Source organism: Anser cygnoides, chromosome 19 (genome assembly GCF_040182565.1).
Source record: "Anser cygnoides isolate HZ-2024a breed goose chromosome 19, Taihu_goose_T2T_genome, whole genome shotgun sequence".
Lineage (NCBI taxonomy): Eukaryota > Metazoa > Chordata > Aves > Anseriformes > Anatidae > Anser > Anser cygnoides.
The window spans coordinates 10,325,585-10,342,387 of record NC_089891.1 but is presented as its reverse complement, the minus strand read 5'-3'; the positions used below and the strand labels follow the sequence as shown (position 1 = coordinate 10,342,387).

The 16,803-nt window shown below is 52.7% G+C and overlaps 1 long non-coding RNA gene across 4 annotated transcripts; it reads right to left on the bottom strand.

The window, feature by feature from the left end:
* Positions 1-1,023: 1,023 nt before the first annotated feature.
* On the bottom strand, positions 1,024-15,345 carry LOC125182864 (uncharacterized). Of its 4 annotated transcripts, none has more exons than XR_007163527.2 (4): positions 14,149-15,345; positions 8,079-8,227; positions 4,012-4,209; positions 1,024-2,503 (listed from the first exon to the last, which is right to left on the bottom strand). It is a non-coding gene; the product is annotated as an uncharacterized lncRNA (long non-coding RNA). The 4 variants fall into 4 exon arrangements; XR_010825814.1 differs by lacking the exon at positions 14,149-15,345 and adding an exon at positions 9,157-11,186; XR_007163526.2 differs by lacking the exon at positions 14,149-15,345 and adding an exon at positions 8,680-9,144.
* Between the last annotated feature and the right edge of the window lie 1,458 nt (positions 15,346-16,803).

Genomic DNA, 16,803 nt, shown 5'->3' with positions numbered 1-16,803 from the left:
CACTGACCTATAGGTGCTGCCCCTAACAATAGTTGCAAAAAGTTTAAGCCATTTACAGACACTGGTTAAATAGAAAAAATCTTTTGAACATTTTACAAAACCAGTTTTAAAAACAGGACGTGCAAACCCTTTATCTTGGGACGTGTTTATCCCAGCGATCAGATGTTCCACTTTGGTCTCCCCGCCAGGGCAATAAAAGCCCTACAAAAATCCTTAAAAACCAAAGTACAAACTTCAAGTTGAGCCCAGGAAAAATAAAGGAAATTGCTGTGCTAAAAGGGGAAAAAAAAAAAAAAAATGTGCTCTTCAATGCACAGCCACGCTCTGTGGGTAATTTCAGCCGAGCCCAAAAAAAGGGCGCTGAGTTTGTGGGTGGAAACATCAGCCCAGGGACCGTGACTGCACGTAGCGAGTCTGCACGGAAAATGAAAGCCGGGATGGGCTGGTGGAGCCCTGGCTGCTCCTGGCTCTTTCTGCGTGGCGTGGGCTTTCAGCGGCACCCACTTCCCCAGAGAACAGCCTCTCCATCCGCCTCGGCTGCCCCCAGCCTTTGCTGGCAGCCCCTGAGAATCCCCATGGGATGCAGAGGGTCTGCGGACAAGAAGCCCTTGGGCTGGGGCTCCTGTAGACATGCAATACGTTTACAAGGCTCTTCCTTCCCCACCGAGGTGGGATGCTGAAGCACAACGTGCCTTACCCATGGACAGGCAAGGCTCAGAGAAGCACAAGGAGGACACAATTCACCATCAAGCTCACCCACCTTCTCCACGGTCCCCGATGCCCTCCCAGGTACGAGGAGCCCAGGCGTTATGGGCTCCATAAAACCTCCCAGGTGTTATGAGACCGCTCATAATTCATGGTTTGTCACACTCTGCTCACAAACACTCCCACTGTATTTGCCCGAGAGCCCAAGCAGGTAAAGCCTGCAGTGGTTTGGGCTCCGAAATCACTGCCTGGCTGAAACACGCATTAAAAAACAGATAGAAAAAGCTACCGGCTGCCCACAGAATCAAATAAAATTAGTTCAGCTCAGCCTCCTCCGTCTTTCTTTATTGCTCAGGTAATAAAATCACTCACGATACAAATCTCTAATTTAAGGTGCATGGGAAAGCAAGCCATTAACAAGACAGCAGTGGCTGGGCTCTGCCCAGCACCGCTGTGGGATGAGGTGCTGGTCCCTCGCATCAACAACTGCTGGTTGTACAGCCCAGAGAGTTAAGCACTTTTTCAAACAAATAAAACAGCTCTCCAGGAAGGGATATGTCGGGGTGAATGAAAAGTACGAGCCTGAATGCTAGTGGGGGAAAGAGCATCTCCCCCAGGTGGTGAGAGGCGAGGAGAATATGCCCTGCTCAGCAGTGCCTGTAGCGCACCAGCCCCCGAGGGGACGGCTGGGACGTGCGGGGAGAAAAATCCTCTCCCCTCAGCTGGATCGAGGTTTCAGCCAAGCTCCTCTGCATTAATCGTACACTCATTAAAATCAGTTGTTCTCTTTCTAATTCAACCAGTGCTGCCAAGCTCAAGGATTAAAAATTCATGAGCTAATGTCCCTCAAAAAAAAAAAAAATTCGTCCGACGAGGCATAGATTTTTAAAATTGTCATAAAAAAAAAAAAAAAGTCTAGCTGTTCCTTTGTGCTCGAAACTTTCAGCTCGCATTTTTGTGAGGGACGGGAAAATGAACAAAAGCTGAGATTTTACACAATCGTGTGACTCCTGGTGCTTCCTGGAGGCAGCCTCGCAAATTGCGTCACCCGCGTGATGAAAACCAAGAGAGCGAGCACGTTGGGTTCCTCCCATCCCTCCTCCAGTCCAGCCCCTTGGTCCTTCTCCTTGGAGCTCTGCCCTTGAAATGTGCGTAGAGAACAGGGGCCTTCCTCCAGCGGGGCTCTCTCCTGGGTGCGGAGCAGCCCTGGCAGAAGGGTACAAGCGAGGGGGCCAAAGCCCAGAATTTCTCCCAAATCCCGTGCGTGTGAGCGACAAGCGAGGCGTGACTCTTAATGTGCTCCTCATTAAGGTCACCGCTGACAATAGCTGCAGAGCTGGAGACAAAGACAATAAACACCCTTTATTTGAAGCAGATGGGAACTTGGGAAGCCCTCGCCAATATTCTGAAAGCGATCCGGGATTTTTTTTCAATGGCCAAAACGAAAAACCACGCTGCTGGAGAGCCAGAGAGCTCCGGCCCACGGAAACACCCAAGGCACCTTTGCCAGCCCAGTCGGGGCGATCACGCCGTGCTGCTGCGCTCCCTCCCCCAGCAAAGGGCACCGGGGTTAGCAAATAAAACCCCCACCAAGCCAGGCCAGAGCACAAACAGCCCGGGAAGAGGCTGGGATCAGCTCCTCCGGCAGGGTTTGTTTCCTGAAGGAGGAGCAGCATAAATGAGGATGGCTCGTTAGCGAGCGTCGCTGCAGTTATTTATGGAAGGCGTTCATTTCCTTCATCATCTGGATAAATATCCATTAGCCTTCGAGGTGATGAGTCAACTATTAATTAACCTGCTGGGAAAAAAAAAATACAGATATTAATGTCTTCAAAGGAAGCCGCCAGCCAAGGGGAGGGAAAAAAAGGGACACTGGGGCAATGGTTGTTTACTCCTGCACGACGCCCCTGGATGCTGAAACTACAGCCCGGACCCTTCTTGTAGGGCATGCACTAAAAATGTGGAGGAGACAGGATGCATGCTGGCTGCTACATGTGCGCGTACACGGTCAACAAAAAATAAAATAAAATAAAATAAAATAAAATAAAATAAAATAAAATAAAATAAAATAATAAAATAAAATAAAATAAAATAAAATAAAATAAAATAAAATAAAATAAAATAATAAAATTAAAAAAAAAAAAAAACAAAATAAGGACTGTGTATGAAGTCATCCTGTTCCTGCCTCTCTTTGACCATTTTTAGCTCTGCTTTTTCCCTCTGCATATTCCCCAGTTCTCTACCCACACATGCCCACACTTCAGACAGACTATCCCAAAAAACTGAAAGATGTCGAAAAACCCACAATAATCCAGGGCCTCATCAACTTCCAGGAATGCTAACTGGCTTAAGAAACCACAACTTCTTTTTTTATTTTTTTTATTTTATAATGTATGGTGTTGTTTTTTTTTTTTTTTAGTCTTTTACAATCTCCTGTTTTAAAAACTGGCAGGAATTTCCTCCCTTTTCACCCTCCTCAGTCCTCTCCCTCCCAGCTATATTCGGGGAACACGTCTCACCAGCCCCGTTTAGCTCACATTTCAGGGCAGAGCAAATGTGCGTGCATTGATGAGTCAATTAGGCAGCCGATAAAAATCTGATCTCCGAAATTCCCTTTCTGCCTGCAAGCGTGCCGGGAGCGGCGGCGGCCACCGAGCCAGCGCTGTGCCCAGCGTGCCCAGAGCCTGGCAGGCAGAAAACGATTTCCTCCAGCTGACACCGCTCCCGCCCTGTGCTTGATGAGGCATCTGCCACTTAGCGCGAAAGACACCATCACGGTGTAATAAAGCACGCTGCCAGAAGGGTTTCGCGCTCCCACCAGCGCTCTGCCAGCTGCAGCGCTTCCCCTCGGCACGCTGCTGGCCGTGCCCTGCAGACCTCGCGTAGCGCGGCTGGTAATTAACTCGTCCCCAGAGCAGGCAGCTGAGCTCAGCCCTCGGAGCTCGCAGCCGCCTCTTCCGTTGCTCCCATCGCTCCAACCCCGGATTTCTGGGTCTGCAAGGAAAAGCCCCAGCGATGCCCCATTTTCCATGCAGGCGCCGTGTGCTGCACAGACAGCACCGCCGTTTTCCAGCTGTGCGCTACATTAGAAGGGGGTGGAGGCGAGAGATGGTGCCTGCCCAACCTCCTTGCCGATGGCCAAGCCGTGAAGCACCCAAGCAAGGCCACCCGCTCCCTTCCCACCTCGCAGCCACGGCCAAGACCCAAGCCACCCGCCGGTGAGGCTGCCCTGGGCGCGCACGCTTGGTGCCAGCACTGCCCCACAAGAGGAGAAACTCGGCCTGCTCCGTGCTGCTAGAGAGAGACCTCGTGGGCCCGACCCATGCAGCGCCGTACTGAAGGACGGGAGCACATCGGGAGGTGCTGGGCTTGCAGAGCTGGCTCTGCTGCTGCCATCGCCTGCTCAGCTCCGTGACCTCCCCTGGAGCCAGGTATCTCCCGCTCAGGCCGCACGCTTCTATTTTGCCGTCTGTTCTGTCTTCCGCCCAGCGTCTCTGCAAGTGGCTGAGCCGGGTTTTAAATGGAAAGAAAGAAACGGTGGAAGGCCACATGCGCACAGAATCGCGGGTGCTGACAGCCCCTCCTCAGCCTGGCAGCCCCCCGCCCCACAGGTCATCTGCACATCCCTGCAGCAAGCGCTCCCGTCCTGCGCCAGGCTGACCACTGGCACTGGGAACAGCCCAGAGGACTTTTCCACCGCCCTGCACGTCGTGTAGGGAGCGTCTTTGTGGGACCAGGTGAAAGGGTTCGTCAGCTGGCACACCCCGTGACATACAAAGCACTAATAATCACAGACACAGAGTCCAGTGTTCAAATGGAGTGAAGCAGATTGTGCTGCTCACGTCAGAAAACGATTATCCTACCAGTTATCGTCCTGCTTGGGCAGTAATTCCCATTTCCTTCTGAGCTAGGGGTTTCTGCTGGACCTGTTTGCACCCTTTCTGCTGCCCTCTCTCGTAGCACAACTGTCCTGGCAACACGTCTAAAAGTGGGCACATGCAGCACAATTTGAGAAATTCGGGCGTTCCTAGTCGGGTTTTGATTTCATGGGACCGGTCGGGTTTAGAGGAGAAAATGGGACAAACTGTCCCGAGCTTTGGCACATTCAAGCAGCGGCAATTTCGAGTAGAATGCAACACTGCAAAATTCGTAGTCGTAAAAACCGATCCTACATTAAGAAGAGCTGAATTTTAAAAATGACCCTGTAAAACCAGCCATTTCATAACCAAGACTCTGCCCTTGGATCTGTCCTTTCCAGCCAGGAAAATAAGTTAATGTTGGTGTAATTACAGAGTGACCGTTATTTACCATCGAGCTTCATAAAAATGTTGAGGAGAGATGTATGCATTTTAATTAAGTTCCAGGGGAAAAGAATGTGTACCTGGCCAGACTGCAAAGAGATGAACTCACCACGTCATCCACGCCCCAGCCTCCTGCCTGTTTTCCTCTGCAACAGTGAGATCAGCCCAGATTGCAGTCAGCGGGTTTAAAAAGCAAAGTAATCCTCTGAAAGTGCTGGGCCAGCATTTTCTCATCCCTGAGGCTCTGAACTGGGAGCTCTCATACAGCCATGTCTCCAGTGCGACTGACGGGCAGGTGCTGGAAATCCTAAGAAACCTGCAGGATTCCCCAAACTGGGGTATGGGGAGGGGACCCCGGTGGAGTTCGCTGCGGAGTTTTCCAGCTCCTGCAGCTGCCCGACTTTTCCATGGATTGCCCAGGTCGGGCTTTGTGCTACGGAGCTCCCTTTTCTCCTCGGGAATGCCCAGCTGTGGAAGGGAGGGTGCAGCTCATCCTGGGGTGCTCCTGGCACGGGTTTGTGCCCGAGCCACCACGGGCACGCTGCCAGCGGGGTCACAGCCGTGCTCCCGCGGGGCTACGGCGAGCCAGGGGTGTGCAGCTGGCTGGGGACGGATCCCGGTTGCCTTTGGGCGTGTAGAAAAAAGAAATAACAAATATATATATATATATATATATATATCCTGAGTTTGAGCAGCAAAGCAAAAAAAGAAAACAACTCCCCTAAGTGAGTCTGGAATGTTTCTAGGGCGTAGAGACAGAGCGAGGGATCAGCAGCAGCCCCCTCCCCGGGGTCAGCAGAGCAGCCTGCCACAATGGAAAATAGTTTCTGCTCTTTTCAAAGACTCGGATAGATCCCCTGTGAAAGTCACCGTTGCTCTAGCAGAGGGTCAGACGCGGTGTCTGTGGGCTATTTAAAGGCCAAACCATCTGCCCGATACCACTGCTCGGGTCCGACAGGAGCGGCGCAGGTGGCCGATGGCACGCGCGTGGCGCCTCCATCATGCAGCCACGGGACTGCTCCTTCCCGGAGGCTTCACAGAAAACAAGAGCCTCCCAAAGCTGGGGTCTCATTTCCTTCTTTTTGCAGTTTTGGGTGCCCCTAGGTGGGACAATGTCCGTCCGTGCTACAGCCTGGGCCAAAAAACCTGACCTTTCACAAGGCGGTGACCAAACGGGGCAGCGTCACCCAGCCCTTCCCAGCAGCGCGCGCCTTGCAGGGGCTGACCCAGCCCCTACGAGCATCCCTCGGGGAGATGCCGGCGTGTCGAAGCTGCAGGGGCTCGGCTTGGCGTGGCGTGGACGCAGCCTGCCCTGCCCTGCCTTGTGCTTCCCGTCCTGCTGGGAACAGCCTGGCTCCGGCCCCGCGGCTGACCGCGAGCCCCGTCCACACGAACGTGTTTGTTCCAGCGCTCGTTCACGCTGCAGCCACGGCGCTGGTTGGAAGGACACGGCTCAGGCTCAGTGTCAAACAAAACCCATTCCAACTGTCTGGGAAGAGAGCAAAATCTGCCATTGCGCTGCTTTGAGGGGTTTGCAGCTCGCTGCAGCACTTTGTGTCTGCAGTTGTTTCCATAAGCAAGTCCAAGAGAGCCCGCGAGCAGGAAGGAATTAGGCACTTATGCAAAGCCCATTAAAGTCGAGGGGAATCTTTCCATTGACTTCAGAGCCTTTGGCTCCTGGCCCTGCATATCGGGGGCTGTTGTGTGGGATTTCGAGCAGGAAGCGGGAGCAGGGCTCTGCAGGTTTTCTCAGCATTAGTTACAGACTTCAGCACAGCTCTCCGTGCCTGTCTCCCTGCGTGTAAATTAGGAAGTGCGTAGGCACTGACTGCTCGTTCTGGATGCACAGCCCTAACTGTGCGCCTCCTCCGTCCTTCCTGGGGTAGGCAGAGCGGGACCCCTCATCAGCAGGATTAGTCCGTTCCTGCGGGCAGCAAGGATTCTGTGTGGGTCCTGACACATCGGTCCTGGTGCCAAACCTACATATGATGTGTCAGTCTGAGATACACAAATTGGAAAAAAACAAAAACAAACAAACAAAAAAAAAACTCAGCAGGTCTGAAACCCTTGTTCACCCAAAGTCCAGATTCACAGCAGGGTGAATCCCCTGCTGGGACCACTCAGCGTTTCTCTGGCTGCACTTCTCCCTGCCCACTTTCACCCAGCACTTCTGCAGAGGGATGCACGGCCTTTTGGTGGAGCCCAGGAACACGCAACAAAATGACCGAGGATCTGAGCTGCCTCCGTTTTCACACCGAGCAGCAGAGAACTGATGTGCACGCTTGGGACCCGACCTCTGGAAACCAGAGCTCTCCAAGGAGCATCGTGCCAGGCACCCAAACCTGCCAGCACACCAACAGCAGGCGGGATCAGTATTGGAGTGAGAGGGAAATGATGCTTGACCCAAAGATCAGCTCCCCAGAGAGCTGGTCTGGGGGTTCCCTTTGCAGGAGCATCCCTCTCCACGGCCGGGCATCTCCACCAGCCCGGAGGGAGATGTGGCCGTTCCCTCCTTGTGGAAATCAGGTCGGGTTTTTTTTGTTTTCGGCAGGCCGTGGGTTTGGAAATGAGCTTCACTCCCACCTGCTGCACGTTCACAGGCTGAGCGGGACGAATTGCCAAAGCCGGCAGGAACTGGGAGCTCGTTCGCGTGACTGAGGCTTTGGCAGAGCGCAGGCTGCTCCGCTTCCACCGAGGGGAAGCGCCGGGAGATGCCGTGGCAGCAGTTCAAGGCCGGGCGGTGCGTTACGAAGTCTAGACGGCGCTGGATCCCGGCGAGCAGGAAGAATGCCGTGTCCCTGCCCCTGCTCGCCGCCTCAGCCCGAGCTGCATTCCTCAGCCGGGAGCGGGCTGGGGAAATATTTCGCTCCCCTCTTCCAACAGACCCTCGAGCACAGTTGTCTCCTGCAGGCACCTCCACCCCAAAGCCCTGCCTGGAAGGTCGGAGCTTTGCAGTGCCGCTGCCCGCACCAAGGCTTTCATTTGGCCAAAGGCCGCAGTGCCCCGCGGCCGGGCTGCTCGCAGGAAGGACGTGGGGGGGAAAAAATTTACAAAGCAAGTTTTTGTTCCTACCTGGAATAAGAGCAGCGCCTGCGGAGGGGTGGCACTGGGCAGCTTTTCTCTGCACCGTTGCAAGAGGCCCAGCGGAGAGCTGTTTCCAAGCAGCTGTGCTCATCGCTGTCTGCAGCCAGGGTCAAGAGAGAAGATTTGGACACAAACCCCTTAAAAAAAAAAAAAAACAGTATTAGTTTCAGAAGCAGTTTTCACTTATTGGAAGATTTCTATTTTGCCTTAGCTCCTAAATGCCTTTTCTATCAGCTGAGGGGCATGTTGTGCCATTTATAAATGAAATAGCATTTCAGCAGCTCCTGCAATACAACCCCCGAGTGAGGCTTGGGGAATTGGGCAGCGCTTCCCTACCCATCGCCAAAACCAGGGCACGACCTCTGGGCAGCGCCTCCCATCTGGACCTGTTCAAACGGCATCGGGGGTCCGGGGACGGCCACGCCACCATTCAGCAGCAGTTCCAAGGAGAAATAGGATCAAATGATGATCCTTTAGATTTGTCTCTGACCGCACACCGAGCACGTATGTGCTTTCCGTAAGTGGGCTGATAAGCGCTTTGGATCGGTATTAACACGTGCCAGACGCTGGGGAATCATCTCCCACTTACGGCAATTACGAGGACGCCCCAGAAGCCAATAAAGCCACGGAGATGATGAGCATCTGCTGGTGGCTGTCAGGCCCCAGCCCGGCAAGATAAATCTCTGTAATAAAGAGGTGTGATTTTTATTTTTTTATTTTTTGTTTGGTTGAGTCATACGGCATTCAGCGCTGGATCTGTGCGAGTCCTCCTCCCTTCAGGGATTCTCCCCGGGAGGAGCCGGGCACAGCAGCCTTCCTCCAGCAGGACGCTCCGTGGGGCTCCCCCAGCCCTGCCCTTTCCCTGCAGCCCCTCAGCTGCCTCCTGCTGCCCCCAGCACCGCGTCAGCATCACCCAGCTGGAGGTGGTCAGAGCAGAGAGACCTCGGCCCTGCACAGCCAACAGAGAAATCCTCAGCAGAGACCCTCCCCCTCCCCCTGCCCTCTCCTCACCACGCTTCCAGCCAAGGCAAGACCCAACATTGGCTCCATTTTTTTCAGCAAGTACCTGTGTGACAGAGCTTTCCGAAGGGCTGGATGCAAAGCCCTGCAGCTCAGCAGCACCAAGGAACGTGCAATGACTTTGGGGACGTGAGAGGTCCCCAAAACCTGTGGCAGGAGCCCAGCATGGCCAAGCCACCCTGTTCCTCCCAGGGCTTTGCTGAACCAGACCGCTTCACCTGCCTGAGGGATTGCTACGCTGTTTAATAAAACAGAGTGTTAACATCGCCCGGGACCGCAGAGCGAGCCCGCAGCGGGCACTTTGCTCCACCGAGGTATGTGCACAGGAAGGAAAGGGAAGAGCGTGTGCTTGCCTGGCTGGGTGCCCTCAGAAACCACGTCCACCCCGATGCCTCCGGGTACGTGTCCGCAGAGTGCAGAACAACAGGAAATCATTGGACGTGTATCAGCCCAAATCCAGAGAGCATCGGCCCTGCAATTAGCTATAATTAGAAATCGGCTCCGGCAGCGCGCCCCCGGCAGGATCCTTGCACACCCACACGCTCCCGTGTGCTAAAACGGGGCCGTCAGGGGAACGGGAAGGATGCTGATGTCTGCGAGGGGCTCACCCGCAAGCGAGGTCAGGGTTCGTACCCCGAGCCGACGTTGGGTCGGGTGGGCACAGCTCCTGCCCTGCTGCCCCAGCAGCTGTCCGCTGGCCAGCCCCACCAAGCTGCCGGTCTCAGCCTCAAATCCCCCCCGGAAATGCATTTGGGGTTATTTTTTAAAGTGCCTTTCTGTACTTTGGTTCCAAAACTGTAGTTTTTCTGTCTTTAATAAAAAAGATGACCTGCTGATCGACGATCCCGCAGCGAGCAAAAGTCAACTGACTCCTCAAGCTCCACGTTCAACCCCGTCCTCCCCACCATCACCCAAACACCAACGGGCTCCTAACCAGCAGCTTGGATGTGGCTGGAGCCAGGGCTATTTTTGCCTTGCTAATGGCCCTGTGAGCCTGTGCCAGCTCTCAGGACCACATCCAGAATATAACGGGAGAAGCTCAGTCCAGGCAAAGAAAGATTCAGTTGTCACTTTATTTTCAGGGCAATTTCACACTTGCGGTGCCCCAGCAGCTAAGATGCATTTCACAACTTCCCTACTTAATTGTGTCTCCAGCTAAAGCTGAACATTGTCATACAAGCAAAAAAAAAAAAAAAAAATCCAGTGCTTATAAGACCGTGACACTCAGGGATCTGGTAAAACCACAGCAATCCCAGCTATAATCCTTGCCCTGTAATCTGCATGTCATGAATTACTGCATAATTGGGCAATAGCTGCAATCCCGGCCCACAGTTATTTGCTCTTTATTTTGAAATAAAATGGTGGGGAAGACGGACAGCAATTGCGCGTTGTGAAGATACTCAGTAATTTTCAGCCTTTTCTATCAACAGACTCTCAGCGTTTCCCCGTCAAGGTCCTGGGCAATAAATACAGCAAAGATTTGGCCTTTGTGCGAGCCGAGGCCTGGGAAGAAAGGTGGGTAATTTGAAAAAGGAAAAATAATAATAATAATTGCGCAACTAAAATTGAGTTTTTTCTCTTGCTGTTCTTTGACCTGTTTGGTTCACAGATGTTTGAAAAGCTTTCAGAGCGTGAGAGTCTGAGCCAACAGGGCACCCACCCCCCGGCCCAGGGGAAAGCTGGCTATTTTGATCTCACTTTGGGCACATGGACTCAATGTTCATGGTTTGTGCAGTGAAATATTACTGGGTTTTTATTTTTTTTTCTATTTGGAAGCTTTGAGAGGCACCACCCAACCAACACAAGGCAAAGCATGGAAGAGGAGGTGAACAGATACCTCCTGTACCCCCAGAGCTGCTAGAAAATGTTACTGCTCCCAGCTATTCATCACGTCTTGGCACAGCAGCTGGTTTCCCCTACAACTTCAGGGCCAAATTCAAGATTTTCCACTACTAAATCCACATGATTCTGCTGATTATAATGGATATTTACTAAATTACATGCAGCTCTAAATCTTCTCTTAGTACTTGCAAAGAAAATCATTTCCCTGACCAATTAAAAAAAAAAATAAAAAAAAATGATTAGATATCCCTGTGTCCCTGTGCATCAATGTGGCTCTGCAGCTGCAGTAGCCAGGACAAAACAGAGAAGGAATCCACCGCCTCTTGCTCCCCACCACCACGGAAGAAAAACCACCAAGTGCAGGCAGAAATATTCCCTGCTCTGTGGTTATTGCATGCAGCAGATGAACCAGCCCATTTCACAGGCATTTGCCTCCAGATGAGCGAGAAAGGCAGAAACGGGAATCCAAGAGCAAGCACAAACCCCCCTGCAGGAGCTCTTGTGGTAGCTCATTGGAGAAACGTTGTGCTACAGAAATACTTTGTCTCCAGCCGAATCCACCTGTGAACATCAACTGTGAAGAGGAATAACTCACTTTGCATTGACTTTCAGCAGAGGACCTAGGATTCCAAGCCACGTTCTTCCCAAATTACTGTAATTTTCAGCCTATCTCCTGCGATGACGTACCTAGCTAGCCTGAAATTCCCCGTGGCACTTTAATGAGCAGTTCAACCTGAGATATAATTTGCCAAGATGTAAGTGCGTGCCCAGGAAGATCTGTTTCTGCTGCAGGGACTTGTACTAAAACTGGCATCGCCCCCCTCCAAGGCTTTCCCCACTGCGCACAACATGCTTGGGTGGAGAAGTCTGCCTGTGCCTTGGGGAAAACAGCCCCGTTCTCGTGGTGAGGGGACGAGGGAGGGAAGGTGAGGGGTGGGCTTGTCCCCGAGGGCTGCCCAGATATCCCCCCAACCTGCAGACCCCTTCCCACCGCCCTCCTGGCTGCAGGCAAAGCACTGGCTCGGTTGCAATGCACCTTTCCCAAGTGACAAACCTCGGTAAGTCACAGCCCAGCAAGGCACTTTTAAGCCTTGACAAAGGAATTAAATCATCTCCGTCCTTCCTAGGAGGCAATAAGCACCGTGGGGTTCGTTCCCTGATACCCTGCTGCACCACCAGCGGCTCCTGGCACCCATCCTGGCCCTTCCCCGTGTGTTTCAACCACCAGCCAGCAGCTGTGCTCACAGGCTTGTCCCAGGGGCTATCAGGAAGCCTGTTTGCTGATGTCCTGCCTGAAATTCAGTGTAGCTGTGCTGCTTCTGTATGAACCCTATTGCCCCAGGCCAACCCCTGCCCTCCAAATGGCAGCTCCCTTTCTGCCCTACATGCTGTTCCCTGCCTTGGTACTCACTAAGGGTTAATAGCTGAGTTGAATAACAACTGAATTTATTGCTGATAAGAGACCACTTCTTCTGAGCCTTGTTAAAAGTATCCTTGTTATTCTCTTGTTTCAATAAATATCTCATTGCTGGCTCTCCAGCAAAACAGCGAGGTCCCTGCTTCGCCCCAGCCCCTCCGCAGTGAGGGACCCCGAAGCCGAACGGGCAGGCAGGTTGAGTCAAAGGTCATCGCCCAGGCTCCAGTGTCCATGCTTAAAATGCTGGAGGCATTTTATAGAGAGACATTTTAACCTACGAGAAGTCCCAGTGCCATAATTGCATCTTAGTTTGACCTGAGCACTCCATTTTATGGAGCCAGAGACAAGCTCCTGGGCAAGCACACAAGGCTCGGCAGCTCTTCAGCAGGGCGCTCGTTTCTGTTAGCGCGTGAGATTCACCGTTTCTCCTTATTTTACATCCTACCGGTGGAAAAATAAATAAATAAATAAATCTCAACATTATTGTTGACTTGCAGCAAAGTGAGCAAACAGGAAGCAAAGCTGACACGCAGCTCGGCCCAAACAGCTCGAGCTGTTTCGATGGCAAGGCGGGCGGAGGAGCCCGCAGGCTGCGGGGTGAGCGCCAGCCCAGGAGACACGTCTGCTCCAAAGTGCTGATGAATGGAGCACTTGTCCTCCAGGGCCTCCCCGCTTCATCCGCTTGTTCTGTTCTGTACGTAATTTACGCTGCATTTATTGTGAAATGAGCTATTTAATAAATTCTCGTGGCGCAGCTCCCCACGTGAATGCTCCGTTCCAAAATCGTTACTTTTACTGCAAAATTCTCTGTTCACGGAGCCCCCAGTAAAAAGTGCAAAGCCACCCACTGCCCTTGGCTGCCTGACACCGGCCTCCGAGCCCGGGTTAGGATGACCTGGTGAGCAGCAGAGAGGGCGGCCAGGAGTGGGAAAAACAAACAAAAACTAATGGAAACAGGAAAAACTGAGCACGGCCGCAGTGCTGCCCAGAAGGAAGCTGACGAATCTCTGCAGCACCCTCACCTCGAGAAGCAACAAGCTGCTGCTGACCATCCCCCTATACCAGTGCTTGTCAATTAACAGTTTTAATTATTATTTATAACTGTTGTTATAACCGTTATATTGTTATTAATATAATATATTTTATTATCTATTATATTGCATTATATATACTATATTATGCATTATATTATATTATACCATATATTATATCATAGCATATATTATATTGTATTGTATTATATATATTTATGTTATGTTATGTTATGTTATGTTATGTTATGCTATATCATGTTATAACTATTTATAATTATAGCTGTTGTTATTTGGAACTTTTGAAACTTGTCTCTAAGCCCCAACCCCAGGGAGCTCGTGGCTGCCTTCAAGCCAAACTCCTCTTGCAGCCACGCAGGAGGACCAAAGCCCTTTGGAGGTTCAGGGCTCCAGGACCTCCTGCCCTGGCACAACCACCCCCTGCCCCGGCAGAGCTGCTGATGGCCCCACTGATGAACCCCATCAAAGCTGTGAACCACAAGCCTGGGGTCGTGGTAGGTTTTCCCCCCTTTTTCTTCCTAAGCTTTTTGGGAAGGGTTGGGGAGCCACTTTTTCCTCCACCTCCCCCCTGCAGTGCCCTTTTCACCTGAAAACACACAAAATCAGAGTCTCTCCTTCATCCCACAGCTGATCCCTTGGCACCTCCAAGCCTCCCCAAAGCAAAGAGCAGAGGGCCCTTCCCAAATTCCTGATCTCACCAGGACAGAGTGACAGCTCCCATTCTTACCTGGTTTAACAGTTTCATTTTATCTCCCTACTAAAAAACGGCCATAATTTTACAGCCCGTCTGCGTGTGGTTTTCGCTGGGACAAGATGTGCAATCTTAACAGCAAACAGCAGCCAAGATTGTATAGTTTCCTCTAAATAATTTAAAGCACTGCTCTTGCAGGCAAAGAGGAGTCCGCCAGCTCCCTCCGTGGAGGGGCATAGTGTAAAAACCACACTTAACTCCCAGCTGATTTTCTCCTGAAAAATTCATGCTTTTCTTTTGAGAATCCATATGCTTTGGGGTGAAGGTTTCCACCTGCCATCACAGCCTACCATGGCCAAAAATCAGAGGCTGGTGATTTTCCTTTGTGGTCTGGATGAGCTGGCTCCGGGCTGGGAGTCGGGAGGTTTGGGATTCACCCGTCGGTGGAAGAAAGCACAAAGCCCTTCATTTTCTGTTTGTAAACAGCCCCTGGCTGCTGACAGGCTTTAAATCATTATAGAGGAGGTCCCACAGCAGACCTCAGTGGTTTTATAGAGGAACTGATGGAGGGGTGAGCTACTGCAGGATGGGGAAGGTGTTACAGGGACTGGGAAGGAGGTTGCAGCCCGCTGCCCTGGGCTGTGCCCTATGCTCCCGTCTGTGTCCCTCAGCTCCTCGCCCCAGGTCCCAGCCCCTCTGCTCGGTTCCGTGACTCTGCCTGCTAATAGAAAAAAACACTAAAAGTTCCTCTCTTTGAAAGCCATTTAAAATTAAAAAAAAAAAAAAAGCCTCTGCAAACAATCTGCATTTTATCTTCTTAATGGCTCTACAGCCTCCACTCGCATCCAAAAATAATTGCTCTCAGCAAGGGCTTGAGGAATATTCCTTTCAAATCATGGACCAGATGTTCCTCGGAGACCATTACACAGTTAACTACCAATAAAAGTAATTCAAGAAACTAAATACTGGTTAAAGGACGCGCCCATGCAGCCCAGCACCGCTCGCAGCGGAGGAAAGCGCTGTGCTGCTATTTAACCTCTCGCGACGCAGACGCGCTTCTCCCTTCCTCCTCGGCAGAGGCGACGCAGGCCAGCGAGCCGGGCGGCTGCGGAGGGTTGTTTTCTTTTCGCTGTCTGGGAAGTCAGCTCTCCGAGGTTCAGCGCGAGTTGAGCCAGCGGCCGGACGGCCAAAAACCCAGAATTGCTTAAGAGGTCAGCGCCGCTTCCAGCCCGCCCCAGCGAGGCCAAGACAAACGGCGCCGCGGCCTCCCCTCTGCAGGGCACGGGCACGCAGCAGCACGAGCGGGGGTCACCAGCATCCCCCCGAGCTCTGCAGAAGCTGAGCTCTTTACCAATTATTTCAGGGCCCGTGGGTCAGTGTTCTTTGGGTGAGAAGGGGTACTGGTGCAGGGAGCACGACTGGAGCCTTCTGGACCTCGTTCGTCCCACTGGGTGGTTGGACCAGGGGATCTTGGAGGTCTTTTCCAGCCTTAATGATCTGGGTCTCCCCACCCCTATGTCCCTCCTGCACACAGGATCCTGCCTCAGCCACCCAAACCTGCACACCGCCTTCGGGGATGGTCAGAGGGGGAGAGGCCAGGAGGAAAAGCGACGCCGCGCTCGACCCGGACCAGAAGCAGCTCTGGCACACGGCGGCCACGTCATGCCCTCTCCTGGACTGCAAATGGTTTTTCACCTTGTTTGTGCTCAGCGGTGCAAGAGCAACCTGCCAAGCGGGAGAGCAACCACCCGCCCCCCAGCCCAGAGCAGCGGAGAGCTTGTGGAGGCCAAGAGGATGAGCCTCGAGGAGCTGCCAGGAGGGGAGATGGGGGGGAGAAAGTGGGCACGAGCCCATGGGAGCTGCTAGGGGTCCCGTGGGGAAGCGCCAGGGGTGTCGTGCCTGGGGCACCTCTCCTCGTTCACCTTCCCCGTCCTGCAGCAAGGGAGGCTGCAGACCTCACCTCCGCTTTGCACGTTTCTAAACGCTTCCTGCAGCACGGGAAGGGGGCTGAAGGTGCGGGGAGAGCAGGATGAGCCCCGAGCTCAGCAGACGGCACGTCTGGGGCTCTTCCCTGCCAAAAATCAGGGTCTGTGCATCTGATGTCACCTGGAAGCCAGAGCAGCAGCTCCCAACCTGCATAGAGGGTGGGAGGGGGTCAGGGGGTGGCCGGCTCAAAGGGCTCCGGGTGAGACTTGCAGCCAGAAGCACCACAAATCACCCAGGTTTTTTCCTGGGGTGGCCCAAGCTGTGGCTTCACCTCTATTTCCAGCTGCTCAGCATGCCCCCAGGATCCCCCGCTCCGTGCGGGCTTCTCTCCTTCCTCACCAGGGACAGGAACCGTAGGCACCCTTTACAGAAGCTCCACGTGCAGAGCAAACCCCTGACCCTGGGCCAGTCCTTTCCCAGTGATCCTCATCTGCTTTAGGGGCACGATTTTGGGGGTACCAGCCTCATCCCCATGCCCAGCCCGGGGCCAGGACCAGGACGGAGCTGCATTCCTGCATCTTGATGTGCCCGGACACATTTTCCCAGTGAAATGGCAAATACTTGGCTCCCCTGCCTTGTATTTGTGTTTTCTTTCTAATGTTGTGTGGCTGCCTTGGTGTTTAATCCCAGTAATTAATGAGACGGGGAGAAAAGAACAGTTCTCATCTCCTTCTCCCTTCTGCAAACATTACAATCAGCGGGGTT